The sequence below is a fragment of the Callorhinus ursinus genome, unplaced genomic scaffold (genome assembly GCF_003265705.2).
Source record: "Callorhinus ursinus isolate GAN/ISIS: 27379988/994484 unplaced genomic scaffold, GSC_fseal_2.0 scaffold120, whole genome shotgun sequence".
In the NCBI taxonomy this organism is placed as follows: Eukaryota; Metazoa; Chordata; class Mammalia; order Carnivora; family Otariidae; genus Callorhinus; species Callorhinus ursinus.
Window position 1 is genome coordinate 269308 of NW_027397182.1, and position 21390 is coordinate 290697.

Here is a 21390-nt window from a genome sequence, read left to right on the forward strand (position 1 = left end):
CACAGAGCTCCTCCCCGGCAGCCCCTTGAGCCATCATACTTTGGCGCCTGCCTCCCCACCTGCTCCCCAGCACCATCTAAGCATAGCGTACTTGGTCTCTCCAATCCTGGGAGACAAGCCAGGACTTAGCTACATCAAACCATGCCAAAATGCAATTTGTATATTTAAATCATTCAAGCTGGCTTTTCCTTCACCTTAATTTTAGATAAATAAGAAGTGCCGCACAAGACCCCAGCCCTTGAAGGGCTTTGGACGATCCATAAAGAGGCATGACAGATGCATGATGAGGATGTGGGATGACATGTGGCTGATGACAGACGAGTGGTCCAGAAGTGAAAGCCACAGTAGAAAGCTCTTTGGACACCGCGAACTCACAGAACATCGGCGTGGCAAGGAAGGAGGGAGGTTTAAGAAGACAGCCACTGAATGCTTACCACCTGCAGCAATGTGCTAGCTAGGAGGACATTTAAGCTTTTTTGGCCGCTCGGTGAAGCAGGTTGCATTTTTTTGGCACCATTTACCCGATGAAGCAGCTAAGGCTTCGATAGGTGGAATAACCTGCCCTCAATCACACAGCCCATAAGAGACAGAGAATAAATTTTTAAAAATATGAATAATAATAAAGCATACTTTAACTTTTTTTATGTGCCGGGCCTGGGGCTGAGTGCCTGTCCTGCTTATGCAATATAAGCCTCATAAGTGAAGCCTCGAGCCCTTGAGGGAGGTACAACTATTATTTCCATTTTAGATGAACGAACTTGAGCCCGGGAGGTGAAGAAACTAGAAAACAGTAACACCAGGATTTAAAATATTGTTGTCCAACTGCCAATCGGGGGCTTGGATCCCTTCTAGGGAACTGGCTGCCCCTGGATGCATGGCTGGCCCCTAAAAATGCCCAAGGTCAGAGAAGACACAACCTCCTAAACCAGCCATTCCTTTCCTGGAGGAAGCCAGAGGAACAATCTATGGTTTTGAGGTCCCGGAGTGTGAGCTCCCCATGGAACGGAACATTTCTTATACTCAATAGCCCACACAAAAGTGTGCCCTAGGACATGGCTCAGAAAACATTCTCTGTAAAGGATCAGAGAGTAAATGTTTCAGCTTTATCTCCCACATCATCTCTGTCACGCCCCCCAGCTCAGCTGTTGGGAGCTTCAAATGCAGCTGTGGACAATGCATAAACCGACAGGCACACAGATACATTCTAAGAAAACTTTATTTATGGGCACTAACATCAGGACGCCATAGGATTTTCATGTATCACAAAATACTATTCTCCTTTCGACTGTTTTCCAACTATTCTAGAAAGGTAAAAACCATCCTTGGCCCATGGGCTATACAAGGTCAGGGGGCAGGCCAGATTTGACTCATGGGCCGTAGGTTACCAACCCCTGAGCTAGGATCTAGAAAAGTCTCTGGACAGAAGTGGTGCTTGGGTGCTTTGGTGTTCTTTCCCACTTATGAAGTTGCTGAAAGATAGGACAGTGCATTGCTTTTTTTAATAGGCTGCCAAATGGTTAGAGAATTCAAGTCAAGGAGAATTCTGGGCTGGCCCACCTCATCCTCTAGGGCTGACATACTAATGCTTAGAACCTGAAAAACAGAATGCAAAGCGAGGATCCATATGATCAGAGCCCATGGGCCTTGCTAAGGAAGTTGAACTTTCTTCAAGTTGCCATTTGGGTGTGTTGTACCACATTGACAGTTCCCCGTGATTAGCGTGCCAGTGGTTTACTGCCTCATATCTCCATCCTGACGCAGAGAGGTTAAATGATTTGCCCCGTATCACCCAGCTTGTAGCAAGAATTCACACGCTAGGATGCCAGACACCAGTTTCTAGGCATCGCGGATCCTGCACCAGATGAGCAGAGCCAGGAACCACAGTCAGCCTCCCACTGGCAAGATGGGCAGGGGGTCCAAGCTGGTCTGCTGTGTATTTATTGCTTCAGGTTTGATCTAGGCATACCTACTGTGGACCGCAGTCTCCAACCTAAAGCCATCCTCAGTTTCTAACTCTACCCACAACCAAATGACGCTGGGAGGCCTCTGCCCCAGCAGCAAGGGGGGTCAGCCTTTACAGAGGGAGGGATTAATTAGAAAGTCCAGTGGGACGGCCTGGGATAGAATCCCTGCTTCCTACAAAAGCAGCCTGTGCTAGGAGTCCACGTGCTGCCCAGGACAAGAGGTGCCTAGTCAGGCTGGGGCAGAGGAGTTGAACCACATGCTGTGTTTTCAATAACAATGGCAAGTGTGATCATTCTGTTAAAAATAAACATTTCAGGCAAAGGACAGTCAGATCTATATGGCACCAAACAAGAAATGTGACGGTTGTCATTCATTCATTCATTCGATCATTCATTCACTCATTCATCTGGTTATCCATCCCTCCTTCCAAACACCTATCTATCCATCCGATGAATCAATCATTCTTTTGCACATGTGATCAATACTGCCTGAACATCCCCTAGAAGTCAGGTCCTATGCTAGCCCTGGAGAGGAAAAGTACAAAGATGAATTAAGATCTAGTCCAAAGGGTTAACATTTTAGAGGGGTGAAGTTTCAGAGCATGTCGATGGGAACCAGTTGTGGGAAAGAGGGGCAGGTGAAGACCCTTATCAAAGGGCCACTCAAAGCCAGGGAGCCAGGTGGGCCATCTACCTGGACGTGAATGAATGTGCGTTCCTTAATCACCTCCACCTAGTTTCCCTCCAGCCCACGTCCCTCACCGATAATGAGGCAATCATTCCCTAAGAGGTCAGAACTTGGGTCAGTGAACAGATGTCCCAAATTGGTAAAAACAGCAGAAAGTTGGGAAGAACTTTTAATCTGAACTGTCCTATGAAAGGATATGCAAAAGGACACACACAGTGTTCCTTGGGTGTTCAAGGAGACCCTGATGATCATCCCCTCTGTGACAAGACTTGCTCCTTGACCAAACTTTGGCAGGTTCCACTTTGGACCATGCCCAAACTCGGGCTCTATCTTTGCCCCAGTTGGTCCAGTTTTAGTCAGAATTATGCAGGGTCAGTTTAGCAAAAATCCCCCACCTTTGATATCGGATCAGATTCCTCATTCCCCTAGTCTTGATGTCTTATTACCCTGGTCTGTCTTCAGCAAGAAACCTCCTGAGCCAGTTTAGCCAGAACAACTCCCCCTTACCCCTGATATTTCCTCTTAGTACTTTTCTACCCACTGACCCCCCCCACCCCGATGCTTGGCTACACATCCCTCCTTTCCTCATTGTAATTGGAATGGAGCCCTGTACTGTACCGAGGTCTCTCTTTCCCGATTGCAATCGTTTCTGAACAAAATTTGCCTTTACCGCTTTAACTTCTGTCTGGCTCTGGTTTTCTGACACACAGATGCCACAGAAGCTAGGTCCACATGGAAAAGATTCATTTGTTCATTCAAAAACAACTTAGTAGATAGTACCTGCTCTGGAAAGCAGCATATCTGAGTGGTTCTGAGTCAGAGAGAGTAACAAATAGCATCTGGACGCAGAACATCTTTGGGCCCATTGTCAATTCAGTCCTCTCATCCCCAGACACCCACGTCTATTTACTGGCAAGGTAAGACCAGTTTCCTGGCTTCAGTTTCCCCCTCTCTAAATTGGCATATTAGCAGCCTCCCTGCAGGCAGGTGCGAGGATCGAGCCAGGCAAGGAATGTGCATGCTTGGCACATGGTTGGTACCTGTGCAGATGCTGAGTGCATACCAGCGGTGTGGCCTGTAGTAGTCATCAGCAGCATCAGGTGTGAGAGAAGAAGGGACAAGAAGATGGAAGCATATATAGCATTTGAATCCAAGAACGTTTATGGGGTGCCTGGAGTTTGACACAATCCCTAAACTCAAGAATCAATAAAAGTAATTACAACAAGGGGGTACAGAGAGATCAATGTCCCAAGGGCACTAGAGCAGGAGAAATTATTTCTAGCTGGGGGGATAATGGGGCGTCAAAGAACGAGGTGATGTTTGGGGGTGCATGGGTGTCTCAGTCGTTAAGCATCTGGCTTCGGCTTATGTCATGATCCCAGGGTCCTGGGATCAAGCTCCGCATCGGGCTCCCTGCTCAGCTGGGAGCCTGCTTCTCCCTCTCCCACTCCCTCTGCTTGTGTTCCCTCTTTTGCTGTGTCTCTCTCTGTCAAACAATTAAATAAAATCTTAAAAAAAAAAAAAGAATGAGGTGATGTTTGGGATCAGGCCACGATGAGAATTTATATCCAGAGCGGGTTGTAAAGGGCACTTCAAGAGAAAAGTGCGGCTTGCACACGTGAAGACCCACTAACACACCACATTTCAAAGCTAACACCAGCTGGCATCTTTTACCCACAATCCTAAAATCCACAATGCCCTGAAAACCAGAATGGTGATCTGATATATGAGTGTGTATCATTTTATCATTGTTCCCGCCTTGTGTGAATGATGGTGCTTCGTGGCAGACGTCAAGAGTTTGATGATAGCTTATTGTCCCAGAACCCATGGGGGAAGTTATGTACTGTAAGCCATATGTATCACACTGCCTTTCTAAAATTTAGTAATTCTGTTTTTTTTTAGATTTTATTTATTTGAGAGCGAGAGAGAGCACAAATGGGGGGGGTGGGCAGAGGGAGAAGCAGACTCCCCACTGAGTAGGGAGCCCAATGCGGGACTCGATCCCAGGACCTGGAGATCATAAACTGAGCCAAAGGCAGACACTTAACCAACTGAGCCACCCAGGTGCCCCTAAAATTTAGTAATTCTAATATTTTTAAATTTCAAAACATGACTAATTTTGAATAAGAGATGAATCTATGTTGTTTTTTTTAAAGATTTATTTATTTGACAGAGAGAGACACACGGTGAAAGAGGGAACACAAGCAGGTGGAATGGGAGGGGGAGAAGCAGGCTTCCTGCTGAGCAGCGAGCCCGATGCAGGGCTTGATCCCAGGACCTGGGATCATGACCTGAGCTGAAGGCAGATGCTTAATGACTCAGCCACCCAGGCACCCCAAGAGATGAATCTATGTTAATAACACCTAATAACTTCTCTGAGCACTTAACTAAGTTAATCCTCCTGACATAGGTAGGTGTTATACTATTATAATTATTGTTGTTAATTTTCTTTGCACAGATGATGTAACTGATGCAAAAGGAGGATCCTAACTTAACCAGACTCACACAGCTGGGAAGTTTCAAAGCCAGGTTTCAAAGTAACAGAGCCTTGCCTCCAAACCTGTATTCTTCAGTGTTACACTCACCACCCGGATAGCTACAATGAAGGAAGAGCAAGCATGGTCTTCGTTCCTTCTTCAATGCCCTCTTTCCCCATGCCTGCCCCTTCAAAGAAGAGCTATCCTTCCCACCACACTGATGTGGACCTGCTCTAGCCAATGAAATGCTATTAGAGGTGCCAGGTGCAGAGACTTTAAATTTGCTTTTTGGGGTTTTGCTGGCCTCTCATACTCTTGTGATTTACTATGGAAAAAGCATGATTCACATAGCTGCATGAATCTCAGACGGATGGGCAAGTAGACCAGACCTGAACCTGATTCGGAGGCTGATGCAGAAATGCCTCAGACTCATGAAGGAGAAAACAACACTTGTCGTCATAAGACACTGGGCTTTGGGGACTGTTTGTTACACAGCATTATCCTAGCAATAGCCGGCTCCTTTGGATTGCTGAAATGAGGTTTTAAAGTTGACATTAGCCATAGGGGGAAATATCCTAGAAATGATGTTAAAGACTTTTAATTTCATCCCGAGAGTAATGAAGTCTTCAAATGCTTCCACGCAAAGACATGAAATAATACGACTTCTATTTTCTACATTGCAATCAGTCATTTTTTCAAAACACAAACTGAGTCACTACCTCTGTCCCCATTACCACACATACACTTAACATTCACAAATGGCTTTCCTTTGTTCTTAGGATAAGACCACAGATCCTTAACATCATCCAAATACTTTCTGTCTGGACCCCAAAGGCTCCCCAGTCACACACTGTGCAGTACTTCCCCTGACACGGGCCTTCCAAACACACTGGCCGCCTTTCAGTTCCTTGAATATGCACTACTCCTTCTTTTGGCCCTAGGACCTTTGCACATGCTTCTCTTGCTGCTGGAAATGCTCGTTCACTAACTCTTTGCCTACTTAACTCTCAGCTTTATTGTCACTTCCTTCTGAAAGCCTTTCCGGAGCTTTTTGGTTATTGTTCCTGTGCTGTGTGTCCTGAGTACCACGCGTTTCTCTTTCATTTCACTCACATAGTTGTAATTGAATACTTCCTCATGAAATTTTATTAGTCTCTGTCTCTGCTACTAAATTGTCTATTTCCTGAAGGCAATTACCGGGTCTTTTATTACCCCCTGCCCTTTTCTTTGTATCACCAGCATTAGCACAGTCTCTGATATAAGCTTGATGCTCAGTAAAACGGTTGAATGAAAAAATGCTCTAGGCTAACAGCCCAGATAGCAATGAGGACAAAGGATTATTTTGGTTGCTGAAAGCACACACGAACAGAACTAATCCTTCTCCTTTACATCAGCCCTTTCAACTCCCACTTGCTTTCCCTGAGACTTTGCCAAGACAGATCTCTCATGAAGCAACAGTGCAGTGGGAATGCATTATCAATCTGTTATTACCAACCAGGAAATATGACCTTAACCCAGGACAATATGGTCGGTCCATCTACATGGCAGGTGTTCATCCTGTGTCCCTCCATATCTGCACTGTAATTTTACAACCCAGAAGCCTCCCATAATTGGAGGAGGATGAAACATCTGGATGTTGCAAGCTCTCTCGACAGGTTGTCTATACCATCACCTTCAAAATTGATGCACGAAAAATGAGAGTTTCTCGAACTGCAGAACGGTGCCTGGCAGCAGAACATGCTGGTGAAGTCTCTCCATGGTATTAAGCAAAGACTGCCTGGATTTCCTTTGGGAGTGACTGGGGATCTGCAGTCTGGCAGTAAAAGAGGCCATGCTTAGGACCAAATGATGACTTCATTTTGAATGTGTTTGTGCTGGGATAAAGGATGTCTTCTAATCGACGCATTTGGGAAATTAATAAGTGAATTCAGCAAATACTTCATCAGTGCCAAAGGATCGTTCTGACCATAAGACAGAAGCCTGTATCTGAATAAAGGAGAGATGAGGGGTACGTCAGTGTAAACACGAAGGCAATGTGGGGAGACTGGGTACTGGGAAATCGGCAGAAGGCAAGGTGTGTCCCAGAAACTATGCTAGAAACTCACCAGGATTCACAAATCAGCCACGATGGCACCAAAGAGAGAACCAATTGGGCAGATCAGAAAAATCAAGTCGATGATACCAAAAATTGGCGAGGACAAGGTAGGAGTAGAAATTGGCCTGATTGCTCTGGAAGGCACTTTGGCATGATCTTTAAAACACTGAGACACTTCTAAGCTATGATATACAATTCCTCTCAGTATATTCCTAGAGAAACACTCATCCAAGCACAAAGGAAGGCATATGATGAGAAGTGCACTGCAAGATGTTCATCACAGCAAAAACTGGGAACAGCCCAGCTATCCAGGATTGGAGGAAGGAGTAGACAAACTCCAGTGCAGTCACCTATGGGATACCATGCAACAATGAGAAATGCATCAACACGTACATATTCCCAAGATACTGTGTTGAGAACAGACCAAGAAAGCAAGCTATCATAGGACACAGCAAGCATGTTGTAGTTTTCTTAAATGCACCTATTCAAAGTAACAATACTGTATATTGTGCCTTTCTGCTGCCAAATATTTGTAATTGTGCAGTGGGTGGTCCAATAGGTTACACCCCAAAGTGTGAACAGTTGGGGATGGGGTGGGAGGTAGACTTGAGGGTGGAGGCTTGTGCAGATTTAGCCTTGTCTATAGTATCTGTTCATTTCATAAAGGATGATATGGTCAACCTTTACTAGTGGAAATTAAACATTTATTTATTTTAAAAGATTTATTTGAGAGAGAGCGCAAAAGCGAGAGAGAGAGAGAGAGAGAGAGAGTGCGAGTACGAGTGGGGGAGGAACAGAGGGAGAGGGAGAAGCAGACTCCCTGCTGAGCAGGGAACCCAACGCGGGGCTCCATCCCAGGACCAGCCTGGGATCATGACCTGAGCCGAAGGCAGATGCTCAACCTACTGAGCCACCCAGGTGCCACTTTTTAAAAGATTTTATTTACTTATTTGAGAAAGAGAGAGAGAGCAATTAAGAGAGAGAGAGAAAGATCATGAGCGGTGAGAGTAAACATTAAAAAAAACCCACCCCACCTTGTTCAAAAGCATGAATGAGTAACAAGAAAACCAAGGAACCGAGCAGAGTGAATTTGCACTTGAAATTGCAGCCAGGAGAAGGGGGAGGGGCTCAGAATGAAACCAAGGTTTCCTGGTGCCCAGATGCAGCTCATTTATTGATGGGCTGATCTCTCGACGTTCTCGGCCCTGTGCTACCTCCAGGTATCAAGGAACTTCTGACAAACGTGGAAAAAGAAGGCTGTTCCAGCAAGGAACAACAACTCAGAGGTGGGCATATGGAGAAAGGAAGGGACAAGGAACAGGGATGTCACCGAGTGTCTTAGATAAAGAAAGGTTTCCCAGGTGCCACTGCTGACACAGGGCTTATATAACATTTTAACAGATCATCTGAAAGGGATTTATAGTTAAATATCTCAATGTACAAAGTATACTTAAGCTCGGGTGTAGGAAAATGCCAAGCACATAAGGATAAACAAACCACAGAGCAGGAACGCCCGGCAGGTCTGCCCCAGTCTCAAAATTCTTACATCTCCCCAAATTGTCCTGTGGATTAAATAAGATTACTCACGAATGCCCTCAGAAAATTGCAAAATTGTACACAAATTGTTGCTTATTACCACGATTATGTCACTGTTGGTTTTACATTGGAATTTGGTAACAGAGCTCAAAAACGGGGTCCATAAAGGAGTCTGGGGTTCTGCTCAGCCACCCGCTTTGTGAGTGCTTGACAAGAATGATCCTGTTTTTACAAGGAGCCTCAGCTCTTTGTTTTTTAATAGAAGTGTTATATCCCAATTTAAAAGTCGGGGAAGTAGAAGAGAACTAAAGCCACCCATCACCTCAACAGCCCCAAAATGTCACAAAGCACTTTCTATGTAAGTGAATAACAAATGAACGAATTTGATGTATTTAACCCATGCCTCCTATTGGAACAACCATCCCCCTCCAGATCCCTTTGCGGGAGATATCTCTGTACAAAGGTTTCCATTCTCCGGCCTGCCCCTAATGCCTAAGAATGTCCCAGTGCTGAGACTATGGTTGATGGCTGGTGGCTGGCAGAGGCTCTGTTTTCTAAGCTTTATTATTAGTGATATGGTTATGGTTATTGTTACCACTTTGTGTTGATAAAGTGGATTGTTTTCTGAACTGCTTGGTTTATTTGCCTAATTTTTAAGGTAAAGAAAACAGTCTCCAGGTACTGCAGAGTTTAAAGATGAGACAGGGCAGGAATCACACATCACAGTACATTTTAATATAAAATAAAGGCTCCACAGAAAGAATTCTACAGAGACACAGATTATTTCAAAGAATAAGTCAGCCTGGAATGATGAAAAGCTCTTTCAATATTCTTTGAGGACAGATATGGAATGGCAGAGGACCCTTCTCCCTGAGGCTGTCAAGTGGAGACAAATACAATAAGACAGGTAATTATAAGCCTGAGAGACGAACTGCCCAACAAACATTCAGAATGCGTTCATTTGTCGGTGACTCACTTCGTTCTGGAATTCTTTTACTGGCCAGATTTTTCAGGATCCACTGTTTTATACTGTTCATTTGGTGATGGATGCTCTATCAGCTCCTGTTTCTCCTCCTCTAGTCCCCAAGTTTGGGGGCCCAGGATCTATACTGCTACTGAATTCCAAAGCCCATCAAATGGGACAGCCCCCATTATCTAAAACTGGCTGCCAAATAATTCTGGGACCAAGTGACACAGGGGGATTCTCTTCATTCCCTGAATTCTCTCACCCTCCACACTCAAGGGGCTAATTCCATCTGATGGATCAAGCTATCATTCATGTGTGGATTCATTCTGTAGATACTGACAGAGCACCTGTCATGCGTCGTGCACGGTTACAGCCCTGAGGGTCAATGAGAGAACAAAGACCCTGCCCTCACTGAATTCCATTCTACTGCTGGCAGGTGGGTAAGAAAGGAGCAAGCAAATAAACAGTGTGAGTTTGGATACACTACGAAGGACACAAAACAGGGTATTGGGTTAAAAGTAACTGGGGGGATGGAGGGAAACTACTTTGGTCTGAATGGTCAAGGAGATGTTAATATCTGAGTTGAGACCTACATGGGAAAGAGCCAGTCAGGTGTAAGTTGAAAGTAAATGTGTCCTAGGAATCATGACAGCAAGAGCACAGGCCCCAGAGCAGAAAGGAATTAGGTGTGTTCAAAGAACAGAAAGAAAGCCACTGGTTGGCTTTTCTGGTTGGAGCTCAGAGAGCCAGGGGGAGAGGGGTAAGAAGATGATGTAAAGAAAGCCAGAAAGCAGACCACTTGGGCAGAGAAGGACTTAGTAAGAAGCTCACTGAAATGCCAAGCCTCTGTCATGATACGCATGTTCATTATTCTAGTCAACCTGCTTCATGTTCTATCCTCCCCACATCGCTGGCGGTCCCTCCTAAACCCCTACTCATACCATTTGTATATTACTCTTACAAATCTTCTTATCAGAGCTTGGCTCTGCTCTCCATGCCCCTGAGTAGACCCTGCAGACTTGCCTAAAAGAGGAGCTGTCTCTCAGTCCAAGAAACAGGAGGACCTGACTCCAATATTCTGGTTCGTTCTATAAATCCCGGCTCATCCCAGGCCTTCTAAACCATGTCTGATTCTGCTTTGCCTTTTGGATTTAATACCTTGGGCATTTTGGAGAAGTAAAGCCCATATCCTACCCTAACTAAGTGGGGTTCCACTTGGTCCCGTGTCCTCCCCTCCTCCCCATTGGCCTGTGTCTGATCCTTGCATGTTTTGTCCTAGCCGTGTTCTTGTTAAGGCTTGATTGCATCACAGTGGCCCTAAACAGTACTGTTAAGCTTAATCATCAAACTAATTCACCAGATTTAGCTCCAAATAATTCTTGGCTGTTTCAAAGAATCAAATCTGGAGATTTGTCACAATTGAGGACATTTAAAAATTATGTTCAGGCTCTGATGGCAATTTCCAAAGAGCAATTCCCAGAATAGCTGGGACACTGCCATGTAATTGGAACAGAGCTATGACCTCCTCAGGGGTCTACTTGGAAGAAGGACCACATCCATATGAGTGCATAAATCACCAATGTATTTGTTAATAATCGGCCTCATTCCCTACCTACCACCCATGTGTTTGTGGTTATAACTCCTGCAGCACTTTGGGGTCCAAATTCTTATTATCATGATAAATCAGGCACCAGAATGGCAGAGCCAGGGCAGCAAAGCTGAAAAGCCACATGCACCGATCTGCATTTTGGGCAACAGCTCCGTGCATGGCATGGTTTCAGACCCTTCATCATTCTGGCTGCCCTATTTTCACCTCTGGTTTTCAACAAGCATTCTTTAAATGATACTGAGGATTGTATTCTCTCTTCCTCGTGCAGTCTGAGCAGGGAAACAAGGCATGAATGGTTGACCTTCTCTCCAAAGACCAACCATGGTGCCCAGGCCAGGTCCAGCTCCCACATATTGAGTGTCTTGATCCATAGAAGTGTTTACTTTTAAAAAGTGTTGTCAACATTAAAGAATTGGAAGGGAACTCATAAACTCAAGGTTTCAAAACTTTCCCAACAAGACTATAAGACAGGCCCACATTGGGTCCACTTTGCTTGGAAGGCAACAAAACAGCCAATCCACTTTGGCACCTGTTCCCTTTGGGTCAAGGTATGAGCTCCCACTGGTCACTGTTCCCACCTGGCCCAACGAAGCATACATGTTTCTGATCTCTGCATGTAGGCTTCACAAGCCAAGCAACTAACAGTGGCAAACGTATCCGATTTGGAGTCGGAAAAAACAACCTGACGCATGCAACCAAAAAATCATCATTGATCACTCACAGCGTGAGATACCACACTAGACTCTACAGAGATGGTCGTAAGCAAGACGACACAGAAGCTGCCCTTGGAGAACTTGTAGTTTAGCAGGGAAGAAAGACTATAAACAAAGATAAGAAGTGTTTCCAAGGGAAAACAGAAAGCGCCATTAAAACAAATAGAAGAAAAATCTGCCTTATCCAGATCAGAGAAGCCTTCTCTGATGCGGTGACATTTATTTTTTTATTATTTTGGGGGGGTTGCAGACAGAGAGGAAGAGAGAGAATCTTAAGCACACTCTCCGCCCAACATGGACCCTGATGTGGGGCTCGATCTCACGACCATGAGATCATGACCTGAGCCCAAATCAAGGCTTAAGTGACTGAGTCCCCCAGGTGCCCCTGATGCGGTGACATTTAAAAGGAGACCACAGAGGGAGGCCAACAGGAGGCCAACAGGAGGCCTGGAAAACGGAACAAGGAGAGTGTTCTAGAGTGAGGAAGTACCAGGCACACAGGGCTCGAGGCAAGAAGGAGGTTGGCACGTCTCAGGAAGTGAAAACGGCTTTTTTTCTTTTCATTTTTAATACTGGAGATAAAACCTTGGAAGGATTTTATTACTGTTTCTTTCTTAAGAACAGGTACCAGCTCCCTATCACAGCAGTGATCTTTCCAATACACTCAGTATTGTTGAGCAAAAGATAGGTGTGGGCGCCCCTGCCTGTTTTTACACACAAATGCATGAATCCCTGGCAGAAGATGCACACTGTTTTTTTTCCCCTAAAAAGACAATGAAATATATGTAAATCATAAGTCCCCAACCTCATCAGCCTGTGACTACAAAATGAGATGCTGCTCTTCTTTCATACGCAAATTATTATGGCCACAGGCCCTCCAACTGTCTCCCAGCTGTTTCTGAGAGTTTCCCCGGGCCTCCTGTGTGTCCAGAATTACGCTTTTAGTTTCTGTTTGCTCTGAGCTTCTTGTCTTGCTGGGCCCAGCTGTCCTCACTGGTGACTACTGTCAATGCTTCCTTGGCTGTGGGAAGAGAGTACTATTATTTGGGTCCACAGGGACGGGCCTGGTAAGTGGCCACACTTGGTAGTGTAATCTGAACTCAGAAGCATCCCTAAAGCAGGAACCTGAAGCCAGAGCCCCTGCTGAACACTGGCTGCCCCCAGAAAGCTCATGCTGCTGCAATGTTTACTGCTTCCAGCTCTTCCCTCCCTTCCTGCCTCCTTGTAGCCAGAGGGCCACTCACTCCCACCAGTGGATGCCTGGATGCTGCGGAGCTGGGATTCTTCACCAGGTAAGCCTGGGCTAACTGCTAAATCTCTCTGTTCCAACTTGTGCTTTCACAAGACGGGTACACTCACCAACTCCCTGTGTCACTGGGAAATAAATGCAGAAGCATTGTGTACATTCTGAACAGCACCCGCAGAAGCCTCGCACAAAGGGATCAGGGCTCTGCTCCATTAAAAGCTGTAATTAGCACCTCGGTGATGACCAGACAACACAGGACAGTGTAGGCTAGGGCGTCATCAAGGCTCATCATAATCTAGCTTCCGGCCCCCTCTCTAGCTGCATCGCCCACCAGCATCTTCTGGGCACCCAGTGACACACACCAGTTGGATCTCAGGATCACATGGCATTTCCTTGCAGCTCTGTGTTCCACCCATGCTGTTCCTCCTCCTGGAATGTCTATTCTCCCCCATGACCACCGCGGTAGATAAAATCACACAGGATTCCCACTATTTGAAACGGACAGGTAATTCAACCCAAAGTGAGACAAGAAAAATGAAAGTGAATTGCCACGTGCATTTAACAACCATGCGGTCCGTGGATGATATTTCAAGCAAAATTTGGTCTAGGGTTCAAATTATAATGTGGGGCAGAATTTCTTGTCTTTGTTTCTTGTCATTGTTTCCTTGATATTGATTCCATTCTTACCTCCTCTAAACCTGCCACCCGACTACAAGAGTTCCTACATCTATGTTCTCTCCTGTTGGCAACCAGCTGGACAGGTGTTTGATAGTTCCAGAAAGGTATCTCCTTATCCCTAACTGGTCCAGCTTGGGTGGCTAAAAGACAGAATGCCCTGACTGTCTCTATCAGTCACACATTCTACCCTGAGGTCCAAGAGCAGAGGCAACGTCATGCAAAGCACAAAGGTAAGAGATGTCCCAGGCCTCATAAAGCCAACTGCCGAATACCAGTGGCAAGAAGCACAAATACCTACTGTTGCTACCCCTGTTACTATACCCTCCAGTTTTCACATGACAAACTCTTACTCTTCCTTTAAAACCTCATTTTCTTAAAAAGTCTTCATCACAAGAGAAACAAGAATTTTTATAACTATGTATCGGGATGAATATTAACCAGACTTCCTGTAGTAATCATTTGGCGATGTGTGCAAATTTCAAATCATGTTGTACACCTGAAACTAATATATATGTCCATTATACCCTGATTGATGAATCACTGAACATTATATCAAAAACCAATGATGTATTATACCTTGGCTAGTTGAATTTAAATAAATAAATAAATAAATAAATAAATAAATAAATAAATAAATAAAATAAGATATTCAGGCAGGCTAGAAAAAAATACAAATAAAATAAGTAAAAATAAATAAATAAACCTCATTTTGCTTTCTATGTGAGATTATGTAATATTAGAAAAGCAAGCACTGTATATTCTGGATTCCCACAGTATCTGTAGACATCTCTTCCATAAAATATATTCCACTGAACTATCAAGTATCTGAATTGGTTGCTGGGAAAGCCTCAAGAGCAAGGGCCCAGCCTTATTGCCCTCTTTATTCCCTCCATGTAGCATGTCTGCTGGCACAGAGAAAATGCTTAGTAAGAAGTGATGAATGGATGACTATCTATATATTTTAATCCTCAGCTTTTATATTATCTTTATCAAACTGCTGGCTATATTCATTTTGTGGTCAAATCCTCCCGGATCTTATTCCCACATGTACACATTCCAAGTTGGTTTTTCTTCTCATTTGGTGAAAATGCAATTCCTATGTTAGACCCGAACATAAGACTTTGCTTTAGGCTCTACTGAATTTCAACTTACTGGGGTCTCTCAAGTTCTCCCATTTGATCATACGGTCCTGAGTCCTGATTTCATCCCTCTTCATAACTATCATACTCAGCTTCGTATGATCTGCAGATCTCATCAGTAAGCCTTCTTGGTCCTTGTCAAATCACCGACCAAAATAAAAATATTTGGTAGAACAGAACTGAATACAGAGGATCAATAATGGACAATGAATCATGAATGGAAGTCTCTCTCCAGGTGCAAAAAGAACGATCCAACCAATTCCAGGGTTCTACCACTGGAAACCCACATAATGGTGTCCTCATCGAGTAAATACATCACTGTCTTATCAACAGCGGTATCGTGAAGATGCTCCATTGGTTATTCAGAAGTCAAGAGTTCTGGTGTCTCAGTGACCTTGGTTTAACATGAGGTGACATTTTTTAATGTGGGAGATTTTACATAAAGGCCTAAATTTCTGGCTTTTAAAAAATCCCCCAAATCTGGCAATATGGAGGCCATGTTACCAAATTGCAGCCACCAGCTGAAGCTCAGTATTAAGGGAAGATGTCTTCTAGTTGACCACAGTCCACATGCAGCCTCTTCATTTCAGTGCCTGGCCTACATCAACACTGGGAATTTATAAGCCCTGCTCTTTGGTATTCTTCCAAGAAAGACCACCATGGGGGCACCTGGGTGGCTCAGTTAAGGGCCCAACTCTTGGTTTCAGTCCAGACCATGATCTTGGGGTCATGGGATCGAGCCCTGCATAGGGCTCTACGCTCAGCAAGGAATTTGCTTGAAGATTCTGTCTCTCTACCCCTCCCCCAACTCATGCACGCATACATGTACTCTATCTCTCTAAAATAAATAAACAAATCTTTAAAAAAAAAAAAAAAGGAAAGGAAAGAAAGACCACCATGTCCAGATTCTCATGCATGTGCCTCAATCATGGCTCAGGAAACAAAGCTAACAGCCTCCACCTGAACATTCCCAGAATCAAGGAGTCCACAGTGCCAAGAGCCAATTCTGTCTTTTCTAACAGCTGATCATTAATGTTATTTCTCATGAGAATGTGAAACTGGCCCCTCAACCCCCTTATTTTCCCGTTCAATGGGATTCTGTCCTCTGGGGCCATGCTGGAACTCACTGATCCTCCTTCCATAGGCTGCATCTGTATTTCGAAGGCTCTGCCTCCTGTCTCCCCTGGGGTGAGAAGGAGAGTCTCTGTATCTCCCCTGGGGTGAGAGTGGGTCTTTGTCTTCCCATGTAAATAACCTCCGTTCCTTCCATCATTGTAATGGGTAATGGTTTCTAGACCCTACCTATCAGCTTGGTCACCTCCCCTTAATGCATGATTGATGTCTGTCAGTGTTCAGGGGGTTCAATGGCATCAAGGGTCGATCAGGAACAGACACTTAGAAATAAGTCAAAAAGAAATCTACCCGAGAGGCAAGACCCTCCTGCCAAGAATTACCAAGGAATCTCAAGGTTGGAAAGACCTCAGTAATCACCTGAACCTTTTGAAGAGAAAAGCAAATATATCCCAGGCACTGGGAAAATCAGGACTGACTCGCCATCCTCAGGCGGGCAGAAGAAACAGCAGATAGACTCCCACAGCAAATGACCTTGAGACAACTGCCAGAGAGTTCATACAACAGGGCCAACCTTCACCGTGACATCTTAGATTTGCCTTCTGCCCTGAGAAACAGTGCCCATACGGATTTCCCAACTGTGCTAAACTTGACTTCAAAAGCAAGTGAAGGTGGAAGAACCAATGCAAGACGCCTCTGTTTGGGATGATGCTTCACCTGGGAAGCAATTATCGCCAGGAAGAGAGCTGGAGAATTAGGGAAACTAACCTCTTCTAATCTGCTGTCTAACAGAACCGTCTCGGTGGCCAATCAATAATGGCTATGGCAGAGGGGCACAGGAGAAGTCTCCCCTTGCCTTCACAGAAGTAATTAAAGCCAGTTTAAGGAGATTGCCCAAGAGCTGGGTGTCTGAGTGCAGGAGAGCTAGACGGCAGTGTGGAGTGAGAACAAGCCACAGGGTGTGAATGACCCAGAGCCTCTCTGGCACAGTGTGGGATGAGGGAAGCTGCAAAGAGACACCTGAATCCTCAGAAAGACTGTGATGACCCACTGTGGTTGACAGGCGAGGGAAGGAGAGATGGGAAAAGATCCATGTTGTCTGCGATCTGCCCTCTATTCCCGTCTTCAGAGAAAATTCAGCTCCGGAATTTCACCACCCACTACAGAACACTGGGAGGAGCTCAGAGTTTTTTAGGTCCAGTTCTGCCACCTAGAAGCTGTTCTTTCTGGAACAAGTCCTTTCCCCTTCTTACGCATCCATGTCCTCTTCTGCAAAATGGGATAATAACATTATGAACTCTGGAGGAGTGAGTGTGATCGTGCGTTTAATGTGTCAAGCACGTGCCTGGCTCCCAGCGGGCATGCGAGGCATCAGGTACAGTTACTAGCTACTGCTGCCCCTCAGAGTCTCAGGCTCTTCATCCAGGGGAGGGAGTAAGAACAGCCCATAGAAGGATGTCATTAGGGTGACATGACATGTGGAGAATGGAGGTCTGAACTACTACGTCCAACAGGAAGGAGGAACAAAAATGGCAGCTCCTACTCTTTCTCTGGGCAAAAAACAACCCTGCAGATAGGACACTGGCAAAGAATGCACAGGTGGAAAACTGCTTGACAGAGTACATACAATGCCGTTTGCAGGGATGGGAGTGGCGGGGAGAGAGACTGGGGTAATGAACTTTCAATACAGGCATACCTTGTTTTCCATACTGCATTGTGCTTTATCATGCTTCTTCAATACTAACATTTCTACAAATTGAAGGCTTGTGGCCACCCTGCATCAAGCACATCCATCGGTGCCATTTTTCCAAGAGTACCTGCTCACTTCCGGTCTCCATGTCACATTTTAGTAATTCTCCCAGCACTTCAAACTTTTTTATCATGATTCTATTCCCTGGGGTGATCTGTGATCTGTGATTACAACTCACCAAATGCTCTGATGATGGTTACGATTTTTTTAGCATGAAATCTTTTCCTCATTAAGGTATGTAAATTATTTTTTATTTTTTTTAGACATAATGCTATGGCACACTTAACAGACTACAGTATAGCATAAACATAATTTTTATGTACACTGGGAAGCCAAAGAAATCATTTGAGTCACTTTATTGCGATATTCGCTTCATTGCGGTGGTCTGGAACCGAGCCCGCGATATCTCCTAGGTATGCCTGTACAGTGTGTTGCTGTTCCCTTCCCTTCAAAACCCTCCACTAAGGGAAAACGCAGCCTTCGGGGACCTTTCCAACAAAGTTGTTTCCCCACAACCTACCCGCTGGAAGCGAAGAGGCAGCCCTCTTGCCATGTTACCTCTAAGAGATGTAAAGTCTTGAAGGCAAAGCTATAGCAGCGGGGGGGGGGGGGCGGTTGGCAGCCCCCAGACAGAACCATATGGCTTGCTACACGTTGCACATAAATTACCTTTTGGCACTGGGTTAAACAAAAGAACGTAGACTAATTCTGCATCTTCATAGAGCCTCCCTCTCTGCAACGCTGTTTGCCACCAAACAGAGTCTATCTGCATAGGTCTGTGCCAAATGCATCCGGGTCAGCCGCCCTGTGATTTAAGACTTGCTACTCCTTGTCTCCACACTACATAACGAAGTCAGTCACATTTCATTGCCAAATGGCCCTGGTAATGCCTCCATAACTGCCCATCGAAGGTGCTTTTGCTTTCGGGAATAAAGAGCGAATTTGAATTGCACCAAGATAAACTCGTGACTGGGTCAATACATTGAATGGTTATCGTTGGCGCCCTGCACTTTATCTATTTTTAGGCCTTGTTCCTGCAAGGAAATAAAAATGTATTACCAGGACTGTATAAAAGCCATGGGCCTCGGGGAGAGGAGGAACATTTGTGAACTGTTTTCTGTGCGGTGGGGGAAGAGAGGAGACAAGGATTTCGCTTCTGGCAGGAAAAAAACGCAGCAGGGATGGGGTGGGCGGGGCAGGGGGCAAGCAAAAGAAGGAAAAGTCACTTGCTCTAGAACGAACTTTGCATTTTAAAAGGCATTTATTTTCACAGGTGACACTCAATCCTCCAAGAGTTTTGAGTGATTGGCCTCATTTTACACAAGGGGAGACTGAGGACCTGCAGTAGAAGGGGGCTTTTCTGGACCACATGGGTTCTGGATCTTAGATGGGAACCATGTTTCCGGTTCTCTCTCCTTACAGACACATAAAAAAGTCACACTCCCCTGCCCTTTGGAGTGAGCTGGGACCTGTGATTCATTTTGGACCATGGGAGTGTGAGCAAAAGGGAAGGGCATCGCCTGCATCTGAAGCTCAGAGCCAGAGTCCAACTCATGACTTTCTCTCAGCTGTGACAAAACCAGGATCCCAGACAGCGGCTGTCCCAGGAACCTCGGTCCTGGAGTGAGGAGATAGGAAGGAAGGGCTCCAGCTGAGCCATGATGGACACAGAGCAAACGTGAGAAATAGCGCTTGGCTGTCTCCTATCTCTGGGAGCTGGGGGCTATCTGTTACTGAGGCATAACCTAGCCCATCCTGACTCTCAGCCCCAATGCTGGGCTTTTTACTCCACTGAATGAAGCCAGAACATGAATTCAAGTCTCCCAAATCCAAGTGCACAGTTTTGCTCTGGTCCTCCTTCTTCCATTAGGAATTCTCCAATTTTTTTAATCCCTATTTTGCAGAACAGATTACATTTTGAAGAAGTCACTTGCCTGAAGGCACAGCACCATAAGTAGCCTCCTGATGTCTACCTTAGTATCAGAGCTTGTCTGCACGTCCTCTCCTTTCCCTTCCTGTTCCTTGCCCTGCAGGAAATCACATGGTCTAGTGAAGAGTAGTACCGGCTGTGAAGGCGGCCTATCTGGGTTCAAAGATGACTTTGAGCAAACGTCTTACAATGTTCCTCATTGGTAACAGTGCCTACCTCCTGAGGTGATGGTGACACATGCAAACGTGCTCAACACAGTTCGTGGCACACGCAGAGTATACTGTGTGTGCTCACCATCGTGACCCTCCTTCATCCAACGCTGCCTCAGTACCACAGGATACGCAGCCTTCCTTGCACACAGGGACCGCTAGCTCCCTTCTCCCACGGCATCCGCCCACCTGCACCTCTGAGATGCCAGCAAGCCTGCCCTGAACCTCAACAAGTGCAGGCCGGGGACCCCACTTGCAAGAAGCATCCTGAGGTAGCCTGGGCAGATGACTTCAGACTTTATCCTCCATTGCTCATTCACCCTCACAAACTATCGTCATCTGTCTTAACAACTGTTAGCATCACTTCCACATCTCAAAGAACTTTCTTTCCTTTTTCCTCCATTTACATTACGTATTTACTGAGCACCTGCCATTAAGGGGCCCGGTGCTCGGTGGCCAGAGTGGAAACGGTGATTCAGACATAGTGTGGCAAAAGGAGGAAGGCCCACAGGATAGCAAATCTGAAACACTCTGATCAGCATCTATGACAGAGGAGGTATAGGGTGCTGTGGGGGCGTATTACTCTATTCAGAAAACATTTATGAAGCACCTACTCTGCATCTGATGTTTTGCTCAATACCAGAAATACAGTGGCAGAGAGGCTAAGCACTATACATCCTCACGTGGAGTTTAGAATCTAACATTTGTGCCGACATCCATTCTCCCCTATTTACGCCCAGTCTATGTGGGCATATGTAGGGGCATATGGCTGACTCTGCTCTATGAATCTGAGGATGGACTAGTAATCAAAGCTCAGCCAATGGCAGTTTGGTCCCCATCATTGATTTGGGAGTGGTCATACGATCTAAGTTGTCCACTGAAGATTGAAGACTGGCCATCTAGACGTTTGTTGGAGCTATTGCAAAAGAGGTATGTCATTTTGCTGGAATTCCTGTAATGGTAAGGTACAAACTTCCTAACCAATCGATCTTTATCAATATTTAGAGAGGACCAGGCTGAGGATGAAATCACCAGACAGGAAAAGAGAGACAAGAGACAGAAAGAAAGATTTCTGTTAACATCTTCTCAGCCACAATCACACTGAATGAGACTGGAGCTAGTCGTACCTGAAGACATCATACCTTGCACTTTTTAAGTTAATATTGAGCATTTTTTTGCTTAAGCCAGTCTGACTAGGTTTCTGTCACCTACAAACTGAAGAATACTAATGCATTAAGGCACAGGAAGAGGGCACAGGAAGTTCTGTGAAGAGAGAAAAGTATTTCCCAGACTAGAACTTAGCCACTTGTATAGCAGG

General features: G+C 45.3%; 1 protein-coding gene and 1 long non-coding RNA gene across 2 annotated transcripts in view; both read right to left on the minus strand.

Annotated features, from left to right (window-relative positions):
- The window catches only part of HS3ST4 (heparan sulfate-glucosamine 3-sulfotransferase 4), a 432564-nt gene that overhangs the window by 184713 nt on the left and 226461 nt on the right, over positions 1-21390 (minus strand). The gene's annotated exons all lie outside the window — the stretch shown is intronic.
- On the minus strand, positions 9474-10035 carry LOC141371896 (uncharacterized). The gene is made up of 2 exons (XR_012377210.1): positions 9737-10035; positions 9474-9636 (listed from the first exon to the last, which is right to left on the minus strand). It is a non-coding gene; the product is annotated as an uncharacterized lncRNA (long non-coding RNA).